At 40.1% G+C, this 14587-nt stretch overlaps 1 long non-coding RNA gene across 1 annotated transcript in view; it reads right to left on the bottom strand.

Moving 5' to 3' along the window:
* LOC123381407 overlaps positions 1-14587 on the bottom strand; it is a 303452-nt gene that overhangs the window by 140551 nt on the left and 148314 nt on the right. The window lies entirely within an intron of this gene.

Consider the following 14587-nt stretch of genomic DNA (forward strand, 5'->3'; position numbering starts at 1 on the left):
ACTCTATCTCTCAAAATGGATAAATAAACTAAAAAAAATTTTTTTAATTAAAAAAAATAAAAATATATAGCTAGGCCCTAGGAAAAGTGTGGCCTTCATGCAAAAGCTGAGGCAGGTCCTGAAGGCTCTGCCTCACCTTCAGCTGAATGACATCCAATGACTGTATTCCTTGCACCTAAATGATGAGAACTGTCCTACAGTGAGATCTAAGCAGCACACATCCATGACTAACACTCCAGCTTGCAACTCGAACACTCCTACCACCATTTCTCCATGTTACAACCTCCCATTTGGTTTCGGTTTGGCTCACTCCCATTCCTCCAGACCAGCATGGAGCAAGTGAGACTGAAAATGAACCTGTTATTAATAGAAGGATGGGACAACAAAGAAGGAAAGAATCTCATGGAGAGTTTCCATCCCTCTGGTCCTTAAACTATTCTTGTTGAACTGTGGGAAGCCAAAAATCTGTACCTATACCCTTGACTCTGCTGCAGGCAAGTCCTGAGCTGGATTGTTATAAGGAAAAAACAGGACAGTGGAGGAGAAAAAGGCTTTCAGTTTAGTTATATAAAGGCACAGGTCTTCCCTATTCACATCTATGTTAATGAACCCTTTGATGTCCAGAAAAACCGGAGCTGCCAAATATCCACCTTATGTGGGCTGCTTCTTAGATAATTGCAAATGTCTCTTTCAATTGTAAAAGAGAGAAAAATGTCACAAATGTACATCGCTAACATTAAGCGAAGAGTTGAACCTGGGCAATTTAATGCCATGCTGACGTTGGGCTCTTTAGACATTGCCCCAAAGAGAATTTATTCATTTCCCTTGAAAAAAGGGCTGCACTAAATGACATGAATTTTCACCAAATGTCAGATTTTTACCATATGGATAAAGCGATTAGTCCTGAAGAAGCTTATAGTAGGTTGAAGACGCAAAGTTGGTTATGCACATAAACACAAATTTAAACTTAGGCTCGGTGTGGGGTGGATTCTATATCACTGCTTAATGCTCAAGGCCAGTGATTACCAGACTGTGATCCTCAAAACCAATAGCATCAGCATCACTTGAAACCTGTTAACAAGCTCACATGCCCCTCAACAAGATACTAATATTGAATCAGAAACTCTGGGGATAAGACCAGCAATCTGCAGTTTACAAGCCCTCATGGTGACTGTGCTGCTTAAGACTGAGAGCCAGTAGTCTAGTTCAGGATGACACTGAAATGCACTGTTACTATAACTTAAGTTCAGGTGTCCTGGCTGGAGGATTAGACAAGGGAAGCTGGAATGGGGTCATATGCCATAAATAAGGTTGGACTGAGAAAACTGAAGTCACAATAATTAAGAACAGATTTTATTTAAATGAAGGTGTTAGCAAGGAAGAGACCAACAGACAATTCAGTGTATATAATTGATGAGGTTTTGGGTGATGGGGGAATTCATGGGGTCTGAAGCTGATGACCAAGAAACAATTCTTGAAGACATCTTTAGTGCAAAAAGGTGATTTTATTACAGCACGGGGATAGGCCATGGGCAGAAAGAGCTGCCCTGGGACCATGAGGAGAGGCTGGTTATATAGTTGGGAGTTGGGGAAGGTAAAGCCCAGGGAAGTTTCCAATGAGATTTTCAGATGCTAAAGAAGATTCACAGGATACTGGAGGCCTAACTTTTGTCAAGCTAAGGTTGTTTTTCCCTCTAGTAAAGCATTAACATTAGGACAGTAGAGGGTTCCTACTGAGGAACTTGTCCCATATGTTAGGGCATTTGAGTTTTAAACTCCTGCTCTTAGGACAATGCTGAAAAAAAAAAAAATCCTAGCATATATATCATTTAGCACACATGCTAGTCTATCTGTAGAAGAAAAACCTAGAAATCCTGTTCTGGCTTAAGTGGAGTGTGATTTTTTTAATTGAATAATATTCCCAAAATGTCTTCCATAAAGGCCCTAATTCCAACCAAAGTGGAAAGAGAGTGCTTTTTCCTCACAATAATTAATATTCAGGGTTATATATCTTTATAAGTTTTTTCATTTATTAGATGGAAAGTGGTAAGATTATAACTTTACTTTGTACTTCCCTTATTTCAGTGGAGTTGAGCATATTTGTTAAAAAGCTATTTCTTTCCTTATGAACTGTATATTAATCTCTTTTCCCATGTTTTCTATCAGGTTATTTGTCTTTTTTATTGATCTGTAGAAACTCTTTATATATTAAATAACAAACCTTTTCATCTATCATATACATTTATTAAATTTTATATTTATATTTAATTTAAAATTAAATTAAATTTTCCAGTTCTCTTTTACCTAACGAATACCTTATGTTTTTATGTAGTATTCCATTTTGTTATATTTCATTGACTATATCAATGTTTTCATGATAAAACATTTGAAGGTGATGGTTATGTTCACTATCTTGATTGTGGTGATGGTTTTATGCATGTGTATATATATATATATATATATATATGTATGTATATATATATGTATATATATATATATATATATGTGTCAAACTTACCAAATTATACATTTTTATATATGCAACTTATTGTATGTCAAATATACCTCAAAAATTGCTTAAAATTACTATTATAGAGGCAACTGGCAGCTCAGTTGGTTAAGCATCTGCCTCTCGATTTCAGCTCAGGTCATTATCTCATGGTCATGAGATTGAGCCCCATGTTGGACTCCACACTGGGTGTGGAGTCTGCTTAAGATTCTCTTCCTCTGCCCCTGCCTCCCCCTCAAAAAATAAAATAAAATAAAAAATAAAAAATAAAAAATACTATTATATATCTTTCCACTATATATTCTAATTTCATGTTTATATGTGTGTATATTTTTGAACAAATATATAAAAATCATTCATTTCTATGTACTATTTTGGTATTCAGCCACTTTATTCTCTTATCTTTTAAAATCAATTTTCAGTTGACTTTCTTTAGTTTTCCAGGTAAAACTTGGAATTTTTCCCTTTCCTCAATTTTTCACCTCCCTTTTATTTATCCTCTTATCTTCACATCCTCCAGCTTCCATAATGCTCCAATATTTAACACTCAGAGCTGGGTTTAGAAGCACACACAGACAATGATTTCCCATTCAGACACAGATTGGGCTCGGTTCTCTAGGTATGGCTGAGTGGCAACTAAGCCTGCCCCTGAGGGGAAGCCAACAATATTTATGATTTCACATGAGTGGGACAATGTCCCTGGTTTTTGTGAGGTTCAGAACAAAGGTAACGAAAGTAAAAGTAACAAGAAGAGATTAAAAAAAAACACTGTGAAGGTAGGGTATTGTAATGCCAGTCAATAATGGGATGAAAGAATCCAAAACTTCAAGCTCAACTGAGTCAGATAATAATAATAAATGCATGAAGAGTGTAGTGGAGAATTTAAAAGCTCATGCCCAACCTAAAAGCATTCCAACATGCAGTTTTAAAGCACTCACCTGGTGAAAAGAAAACACCTCTAATGGCTCACAGCCAAGGTCAGAATTGAAAATAAATGAGAAAATCCTGGGTGGCTCAATCGGTTTAGCATTCCACTCTTGATTTTAGCTCAGGTCATGATCTCACCATTCCTGAGATCGAGCCCCATGTCAGGCTATTGCTAACAGCACGGAACCTGCTTGGGATTGTCTCCCCCTCTCTCTGTTCCATGCATGTGTGCCCTCTCACTCACTCTCTCTCTCTCAAAAGAAATAAATAAAAAGTTAAAAAAAATTAAAAAGAAAATAAACGGGCAATGAATCTGGTCAGGATTTTCTACCATTCATTTATTCAATCAGCAGATATTTGTTAAGCAAGAAGTGTGAAAAGCGCTGGGGATATAACATTAAATAAGACCCAACCTCTAATTATAAATAGTTTATGATTTACAGGGAAGACAAAACATCTGTCTGAGAAAGTCAAGTGAGACTCCTAGATGAGAGGCCACTTGATAAGGTTTTACATAACTGGGGCTTGGTCAAACAGAGCACAGAATTAAAGAGCAGGTATGAGACCCATTTCACAGATGATGGCTATGTTGGCACTCATTCCTGATGGATGTCCCTATACTGCTTGTTTTGCTACAGAAATGTACTCAGTAATAAACATTTGAACCCACTAAATTTCTAGATTCAATTAAAAATGGAACAATGTAACAAACTTTGTCTTTTTCATAAATTCACTAAGAGTTAACCCGATGTCCCCTTAAAAACGTGAACGTCAAGAATGTAAGATGTTTCTCCTCTGGCACCGTCCAGAATCCAGGTATGACAAGGATTTGTGGATATCCTGGATATTCATATTTCTGAATAAAATGTAGAATCAAAATTCAGTACGGTCTGAAAGCAGATGATATAAACTGGACCTGGCTTTCTCTTATTCTTTTCATCCTTCTGTGCCTTGGGTGTCCCATGCCATGCGAAATGCTTCTGGAGCCACTCCACTGAGAACAGAAACACAGAAGTGTGCCTGGACACTGATGTTGGATAGTGAGATGTCACTGACTTTCTATTCACGGTCTGCGGCTGTGAGAGGAGTAGACTCACCTAAGGACTTATTTTGTCATTGGCGTCGTCCAACACACAACTTAGAATCAATGGTCTCCTCGGTAATCTCAGAAGGAATTGAGAAAATATAACCCTCATTCCCCTCTTCTGCCTCATGTCCGCATGGATTTAAAGCAAACTTTTTCCTCTTGCCCTCCACTCTGGTAAAGCCTTGGCAACAATTGTGCCCTCTGCCAACTCTTCACTTTGATTTGGGGCCAGGGAACAGACATTATAAGGACGGGTAGAAACAGAGCATGGCACATTAGCATTTCCAGTCTACCACATCGGGAATCTCGGCATTTTCAATATATATTTAAAATAACGGAGCGAGACAAGCGGCTGCCTTCCCTCAAAATTGCCAACGTATGCTCCAAGATCTCCTGCATTTTGCATTGTGTCAGTCTGTGTCAGAGGTTTCAGGAAAGGTAATATAGAAGATGAATGAAAGTCTATCATTGCAGTGCCAAGATGAAAAAGTGACAGCTCATAATGAAAAGAAAAATAGTTTCCATTTTGGGCCTCTGTAAGTAAGAAAGTGACAGAGTCTTGGGAACTGTGAGCCTGAAAAATGGTCCCTTTGACAGACATGCCTGTAAGTGAGAAGGCCCCGGATATAATACCACCTATAATAGAGGGAATAATGATTATTTTAGGCATTGCATGATTTTGAATAAATCCTTGACTACTCCCTAGAAAATGGAGTTGAAAGGAATCTAGGAAGAGTGGTGGGTTAATTTAAGGAATAAATGACCACATTTTTTTAGTCTTTTAAACCAAAGTTGGCTAAATTTATTCCCGTCAGAAATGACCAAAAGCCAATAGTATTAGTAAAAAAATTTTTGCCTCAGCAGTGATAAGAAAAAATGTAACTCTAGAATTTTCCTTCAGGATTTTGTTCTTTCGGTGGCCAAACCTTTTGGAATTAAGTTCTAGATTGGCTATAATAATTCAGTGTTTTTTAATTAATTAAAATCTAAATTCAAGTTGACACAACAGTGTAAAATACTGATGCTTTTTAATTAAGTACCACATTTCAAGATGCTTGGGATTCTTTGAGAAACTATTTTCACTTTTCTTTAATGGTATTGTTTGGATGCAGCCTCAGATGTTAGCCATTTCTCAGTGTGTAGAATTTCTTACCCTGCATAATTCCTTTATCCACCTTGATGCACACACAATCAGGAACACACTACTCACATATTTAACAAATGCTAGGTCAGTGGTGCTTTCCTTGTGTGTTTGCTTTCCTGAGAACACATGCTAGTGCATTGATTTTCTTAAACGAGGCTACACAAAATCTATCTAGGAATTGGGGCTCATAGAGTTTCCGGTCTCTTGGCTCTAACCATAAGCTACAAGAAATAAATGATCACTAAAAGGAGTGACTGCTACCCGTTGAGAGCTGAATTGTGGAGCCTGAGGGAGAATCCAAAATTATTTATCACAGAGTCATAGGGCTGGAAGGGACATAGAGGTCTGGGCTCTGCTGGCAGGGAGAGCTGGATGCTCCTCAATTCCATTTCAAGCAGATCAAATTATCAAATGCACTTCCTGATTCTAAGTCAATACCAATTTTCCTCTGACAGGCATTCTTTGGTTCCATCTGGACCTGGAAATACAGGGAAAGGATCTATAGCTTCCCTTTAAATGATAGCCCTGCACCTGGTTGTAACCAGCTACTTTGCTGCCTTTGGACAACCTTCTTCTCAATCTTTTCCCTGAAGGAAGGTTGAGTTATAAAGACCATTGAGAAGACCCATTAAGGAAAAAGGCCTCAGGGGAACCCACAGCTCATCTGCTTCCTCAATGTTCTCCCAGGGTGCTGCTGCCTACAGCATTTATCTTCCTGTGCAATGACCATGTGCTTATCCCTGCATTGGCTCTGAATACAGAAGAGTGGAAAACACAGGCTTTGGGAAGACCTGCATTTGAGTATGGCTCAGCCTTTCGCAGCCTATGTCATCATAGGCCAATCATTTCACTTTCCAAGTTTCATCTGCAGAATGGCCCAATTCCATTTTGGCCCAATTGTTGTGAAAATTGAGTAAACATGTATAAAGCTACTGGAAAATAATAGATATTCAATAAATACTGAATATTTAAATATCTTGTTCCCTCCAGGCTTATGACTGAATTTTGGTTGCCTTTGTTTCTTGGATAAATGTCACATAAAAGGTATTCTGAAAATATGTGGGGAGATAAGAAGGGAGGAAGAAATGAGGAAACAGGCATTTCAATACATTTTACAATGGGATTGGAGAGACAGGGAAAAAGTAGGAGTATATGAACTGGGTTCTTTTCTTTTTTTTTTCCCTTTCATTTTTGAACACACAATGTCCCTAAGCTATAGTGGTGCTGGAACACAGCACCCAAGGCAATCACTGCCATCCACCTTTCCGGAGAATATTCTTCAGCAAAAACCAAAATAGGAAAGATAATGAATAATGCTGGAGAAAGTACATTTTGGTATAACCAGTCCCAGGTAAATAAAGACTAAAATTCTGGGTGAGTACAAAGAAGCAGGTCCTGATGATGAGATTTATTAGTCAGGGACAATCTGTCTAAGCACAGGGAACTTCCGCTCTCTCTCAAAAAAAAAAAAAAAAAAAAAAAAAGGAATGGACAAAAGGCAGGGGAAGAGACCATATTGTGCTCGGAACAATGCAGCTCTGAAAAGATGGTGAAGAGATGCCCTGATAGATCTTCCATCTCTCACACTCACTCAGCAAGGACAAACAGTACCAAGAGGACCAGCATTTTCTCAGAATTCTACGGATAATAAAACAATTTCCTGAATGGAGATTACTGCTTATTAACTGGGGTGTTGTATGCACCCCTGAATTCATCAATATGCAAAGGCACTGGACAAGGATTTTGAGATGGAAGAAGAGACAAGAATATTTATCTCATGTTTGCTTTCTTCCCTGGACCCCCCTGTCTGCTTCCTGTTTGCTGATCTTCAGCCCAATGTTTAGGGTCTATGTTGTCCATCATGCAGTCTGCTTCTGTTGTTTAGGAAAGAGACTCATGTCACCATCATAGCCAACACATATACGCACAATCCTACCGTTGTTCATGTGCATGCTTTCTCACATGCAAAAAGTATCATACCCACTGCATAAACCTCCCTTAGATTCAGTAAATTCACAAGGTACAGACTGCCTGTCTCAGTGAGCTTGACTATTACTAGACAAGGTGCTTCCTGTCAAAGAAATCAAGGAATTGACAATCCGATTGGTGAGACAAGGTTTACTAAATACACACACACACACACACACACACACACACACACACACACCACAAACACACAACTAGGCTTTTTCAAATGTATGATGTTAAATAAAAACACCATAAAAAAGATTTGTGTTGAGGAAGAGATGATGTCAGCTGGTCAGGGGGATGGGACTTCAAGTGAACCTTGAAGCAAGGATCTGACTTAGATAAGCAAGGAGGAAAGAGAAGCAATTTCCTAGGTTTTTACTATAGCATTCTTCCCACAGACAGGGGAATTTCCTCTTGTTGATTCAATCAAGATAGACTCCATATTTAGCAGCCTTTCAGTGTAATGAATCACACCTGGTGGAAGCTTTTAAGACACATATAGACTATCTAAAGCCACACTCATGGCTGCCTATAGTTCCAGCCTTAATCAAATATACGGATTTGAGTTTGTCTTGAAATTTACCCCTGGTATAATTGTTTAAAAAGCAAAGTGGAAAGACAAACTTGGTCAATGAACATTTGGCAGGCGTGCCAGTTATTAATTTATTGCTTCTTAACTTGAACCATGCCTTCCTTTTTTTTGGTCCTACTTTGTGATATTCCAGCTGGGACACTGCCATGGACATTTGCTTCTATGTCAGATAGGTAGTGGGCTGAATCTTGGCATCAAGGGTCTTCCTCCAAGATCCCAAGTTCCTTCTTATTCACTTTGATTTTTCAACCTTAAGGGTAATGTTGCTTTCCCTAGTTGCTACCTTTGTTACCTTCTACAGCTCCCACTTATCCCTTTTAGCAGATAACCACCTTTTACCTAGTAATCAGTTATTAATATTTAATTTACCTTCTAACAGCACAATATTATATATTTGAAACTTACTAAGAAAGTAGAGTTTAAAAGTTCTCCCCACAAGGGAAAAAAATGTAACCATGAGAGGTGACAGACATCAACTGCATTTATTATGTAATCATTTTGCACTGTATATATATATATATATATATATATATATACACACACACACATATATATGTGTGTATGTATATATATATATACACATATATATGTGTGTGTGTATATATATATATACACACATATATATGTGTATATATATATAGTTAAAAAGATTATATATATATATATATATATATATATATATATAAAAATAATCATGTGATACACCTTAAATTTAAATAATGCTATATGTCAGTTATATCTCAATAAAAAAAAACTGGGGGGAAATTTTATCCCATTCAAAACAATTGATACAGTTTCTGTCTCCTGACTAGACCCTAACTAATAGGAAGGATTTGTTTTTCTTTAACAGGAGAGCACATTTCCTTTAATCTGTGAGATTGAGGTAGACAGAGACATAAAACTGGACGTGGAGATAGAGACAGAGATGGAGATGGAGATGGAGAGATACCTTTAGCCATTAGTCTAGCCCCCTAGACTAGGGCATCTTATCGACTGCCATTTATAGAAATTGTGTTAATGATTCTTGCTGTGCAATCAATTCACCTGCTTGCTCTCAGATCCATTCCCTGCCCTTCCCCTTCTCTGCTTTGTATCACAAGGGCTGATTCACATTTTTTTTTCTTGCCAAATAATTGGCTAATCTGGCTAAGCTCAGCAAGTGGTGGAAAATGAAGAGGAGGAAAATAGGAGAATAGGCATCCTTCCTCACTCCCTGGGGGGGAGGGGGGGCATCTTGAACAGTGCTGCCCCTCCTCCTTGGTTGTAGTGACCAAAATAGTTTCAATCCCTTCAAGGCAGCCTGGCCCTAGGGCTCTAGTAATACCACCATTCCTTTGCTCCCTCCAGTCAGTAGCATCTTCCTACTGTTGCTAATAACTGGTTTTCCTATCTTTTTAAGACCTTTTTAACTAGTTGCCCAAAATAAATTCCTACAATTGAATAACCTGGTGGAGGCTCTGTTTCCTAATTAGACTCAGATATACCTGTAGAGGTACCTCTCACATAATCTTCATCAGTTCATTTATTTCAATGTTCTCTAATACTGTCAAATTATTCTATGCCTTATTTAGTTTTTGTAGATAGTATCATGGCTGCTTCAGAAGGAATGTCACTTAATTCCTCAGTAAGCACACATATTCTGTGGGTTTCTTTTCTCCTTCTTGGTTATTTTTAGCAAGAATGATGAAAATGAGTAAATAATAAAGCCAACCAGGGTTTCTTTTTTGCAATTCTACATCACTATAGAGCACCTCCGTATCTCAAAGAAAGGAATAATGAATAAAAGTCTCATTTAAAGCCACTTTTCCCCTAAAATGTCTAGGTAATTGAGGAAAATATGCTTCTTCCCCTTTGATTTATAAATCACTGGTCTAAATCCCCATCCAAGATAATAAGCCAAAAGAAAAGAAGAAGGCCACTGGAGGAAGAGGATAATAATAGCAACTTCAATTGAGTATTATTAATATATGTTTTTCCATTAATTCTCATAAAAGTTCATGAGTTGGATATAATCCTTATCCCTATTCTATAGATAAGATAATTGAGGTTCAGAGAAGTTGAATAACTTCCCCAAAGTCATTCCGCTGGGCCAGCATGTTAGACCTGGGGTTTGAACACAGGTCTCCCAAACTTAAGGCCCAGTTGACATGCTTTGATAGGGCACCAGGGAGTGGGAATAGCCTGGAGTTTGAAATAGAACTCCACAATGAAGACATCAGGACCCCACTGTAGGCCACTATGAAAGCCCAAAGAAAGGTGAAATTTAGAAAGGAGAGTCCAGTAGGAGACTGGGAAAGAGCAAACCCCATTTCTGATCTTTGTTGGGCAGCAAGTGGCAGAGAGAGAAGGGGCACAGTGGCAGCATTCACACAGAAAACATTCTGGAGGGAGAAGTGGCCACATGTGAGAAATGAGCTTGAACTCCACAATGGCATCCACAAGGCCAAAGTGTCTTTTTAGCATATGCCATTCCCCTAATAGGCAGGTAATTGCTTTAGTACCGTGGTAGAGAGCAGCCTTTGGTTTGGGGTACCTTATTAAGATGTCGACAGACTCTGGAGAGTTCAGAGAGGAGCAGGGAGATGATTACAGGGGCTGGAGGGGTTGATTTATGAGGCAAGATGGAAAGACTGGTGCTGTTACCGCTTGGATAAATGATAGCTAAGGGAGGCATAATGATATCTATAAATATTTGTAGGGCGCAAGCAGTGTGAAGAGAAGGGATTCATGTGCTACTGATGGAATACAATACCCTCCGTTTCCCTTTGCTGAACTGCCAGGAAAAACTTTCTGACAGCAGTGTCATCAGAACTGGAGAAAAATCAGCCACAGGGGAAAGGGTGAAAGTGACAGCCCAGGATCACTTAAGACCAAGCTCCAGGAAAAATGACAAAGTGTGTTGAAGGGCATCCTCTGCCCCAACTTAGGAATGGACGGGAGAGGCCCTCATAGCTGCTGTGGGCACAAGGGGGGCTCTTGCTCCCAGCCTTACCCTTCACCTTCCTCTCTGCACCAGCCAGCTTCATTCACTGTGTCTTTGTTCAGACTTTCTCTTTACCTTAAAATCCCCCCTACCAGTTGGTATCTACCCATTCTACACTCACAACAAATGAGAGCCTCCAGCAGGCCAGGCACCTAGCTGGCTATGGATACAAAAGCAAGGAGACACTCATTGTCTCCAAACTGATGGCTAACTGGAAATCAGCCAAGTCAACACCTAAGTAAATGCAGTGTAATGAGTGTGATGATAGACTCGGATCTAGGGTACTCTGGGAGCAAAGAGAAGAAGCCCCTAATCCAGACTGGGGGAACTGGGAGATAACTCCCAATGTTGACCTTTACCTGAGCCATGAAAACAGCATGGTTAAGAAATCGCCCCGCCACACACACCCTTCTGTGTTCTGGGGAGTGGCTTTCCATAAGAATCACACTTCCACTATGACTTACAGAAGAATGCTGGTCTGTTCTTTCTCACAACTTCCAAGAAGAGTCACAGATGCCTCCTCTGTTTACCTGTGACAAAGCCCAACACAGTCCTTGCCTCTTTTGCCTGAACTTCTAAAAAGCCAGGCACAGACCCTCCAACTCCCCACTCTTAGACTCATGAATTAGTAACAGATTAGAAATTGTCCTCCTGGGGCACCACCTAGGTGGCTGAGCTGTTTGAGCATCCAACTCTTGGTTTCAGCTCAGGTCATGACCTCATGGTTCATGAGTTCGAGACCCAAGTCAGGCTCTTTGCTGACAGTACAGAGCCTGCTTAGGATTCTCTCTCTCTCCCTCTCTCTCTGCCCCTCCCTGATATTCTCTCTCTCTCTCTCTCTCTCTCTCTCTCTCTCTCTCTCTCTCTCTCTCTCAAAAATAAATAAACTTAAAAAAAAAGAAAAAGAATTGTCCTCCTAAAATTAACTACATGCAGTTCCTGTTCAGCTGAGACTTGTGATTTCAAAACCAATCCCAAAGGTAAAATCACCCTACCTGTCATTTGTCCTGTCCTTTCTATAAAAATCTAAGGCAAAGCCATCCTGATGAGACACCCTGATCTTCAGATTTCCAGGGTTCTCCCTATTGCAATACCTAAATAAAGTAAGTTTCCTTACTTGCTCTGTATTTGTCATCGGCAAAGTAATCTTGAAGAGTGAACTGCAGTTAAAGAAAGGGAAAAGGATGCGTATGAAAAGAAGTTGCATGAAAAGAAAGTACCTCATATACAGAATATGTTAATGGAACTGCCATGGTTGAAGGGTTGTATCTAAGGTGGGAAGGAGGTGAGGAATTTGTCTGGAAAGGCTTCATTTATTAAAGGACCTGACCATAACCAAGTATCTTTTCTGACTCAGTTTCCTTACCATAAAAATGGAGGTGGGGCACATAGGTGGCTCAGTTGGTTAAGCATCCAACTTTGGCTCAGGTCATGATCTTGTGGTTCATGAGTTCAAGCCCTGCATCAGGCTCTCTGCTGTCAGCACAGAGCCCACTTCCAAATCCTCCACCTCCCTCTCTCTCTGCCCCTCCCCCACTCATATGTGTTCCCTCTCCCTCTCTGTCTCTCAAAATAAATAAATAAACATTTTTTTAAATGGAGGGAAAGATAATAACAACCCCATCAAGGAGGTCACATGGCAAGCTTCTGACCCTTGGAAGATGCTTAGTAACTGAGCAGTGTCTCCAGGACAGGGCACTGCATATGGTAGACAGACAAGAAATTATGTCATACAAGTGGTTGGTAAACACATGTTCCCACATCAGCCACTACACCCAAGTGAGTTAGCATAGCCAGGTCTGTTGCCACATGGATCACAAGCCAGCACAGACTGACCCTAAAGTCTCAGGCTATGTGCTGAGAGAGCCCACCCTGGCTTAGGGTGCACCACTGTGGTTCAAGCCCCTCAGAATGCAAACAAAAGCAGACCACATTTCCCTCGAGAACACAAACCCACCTGAATTCCCAGAGCAGGTTGGCCACACTGTGTACCCTAGAACGTGAACAGCATCAGCCTGATGTGCAGATACACATGGCTCACACTGGACATCCAGAGTATGGGCAGCCTAACTCTGATTCGGGTCTCAGCCCCCGCCCAATGTGCTGCCACTTGTGGCAGCTGCAGTTAGTATGGACGATTGGCTAGGAGGGATAAAAACAGATTTCCCAAACCAACTGTATTCAATGCAACATATTTTTCATATGTTTAATGGAACAGAAATTTTTATTTTAACCGACATTTATGGGCATTACTAGTGTTCTGTGGAGGGAGCAGAAACCTGGTGGGGAGAGATAGCAGGTATAGGAATCATATTATTTTTATCATAAGATTAGGGCACTCTGTGTTTTCCTCCCCCAAGGCTCCTTTCTCCTCCTCCCAGCCTAGAAAAACAAGAGATTATAGATGGAGGCTCCCGCTGTACAAAGCCCCAGCTCGGTTAACCCTTCCTCCATTGCAGTCCGGGTACCAGAGATCCCATTATTTAATGCTAATGTATTGTTTTTCCACTGCCTGGCTCTGGGAGATCCAGATTCTTGGCGCCACAGACTCAAGCATCAGCCAAAGCAATAAAGAGGAGACAATTCTTCATTATCATCCCTGGAAGCTACTCAGTGACAATGAGGGAACTGGGGTTTGGGTTGTTTGTGTGTCTGTATATATTCAGAAAGCATGTCCTGAAGTTGCGGTTTTAGTGACAATCAGCTTTATCTACTCTAACCATCCTCCTCCCTTACTCCACTTTTAAAAAAAAATGCAGCTTCCATGAGATCAAAAGAGACGACAAACTTGGGAAGGAAGGTCTCTGAGACAAGTATGTCCTCTGCTTAGTTCTTTCCTCTGCTCTGATTCCCACCACATCCTTGATAACCTCTCCCTTGGCTCCTCTTTCCCCCCATCCCTGTCTCAACTGTTGTATTTCTTCACACAGAAAGAAAATGCTGGCTACGAATCAGCATTCTAATTCTCGCTGTAACCTTACAAAGCTGTGTAAACATAAGCGAAGTCAATCAAGCACGACTGCAGTTTTGTCTCCTGTGGAAGTGGCCCTGAGGCCTTTCCAGCTCCTCCACGGAACATGGAAATACAAGTCTACAGGCTTCCTGTGTGGCCTCTGCCACCACAGGTTTAGAAGCAAGTGGGACACTGAGTAAGGAACCGTTATTGCATCATTTTACCCCTGATGAAACAAGGCAAAGTAGCATCCAAGTTTCTGGTGGTGGCATCATCTTTATAAATCACGTAATCTAGTATAAACCTCAGAGTACAATTTCTAAATAGTGTGTAGTCTTTGCATAGCATCATTTGCTGTCCTTCTATGCAGCTGGCCAAACACACTTAGCTGACCACTCTCCTGGACACTGTGGATAAATGA

The sequence above is a fragment of the Felis catus genome, chromosome D3, assembly GCF_018350175.1.
Source record: "Felis catus isolate Fca126 chromosome D3, F.catus_Fca126_mat1.0, whole genome shotgun sequence".
NCBI classification, from domain to species: domain Eukaryota; kingdom Metazoa; phylum Chordata; class Mammalia; order Carnivora; family Felidae; genus Felis; species Felis catus.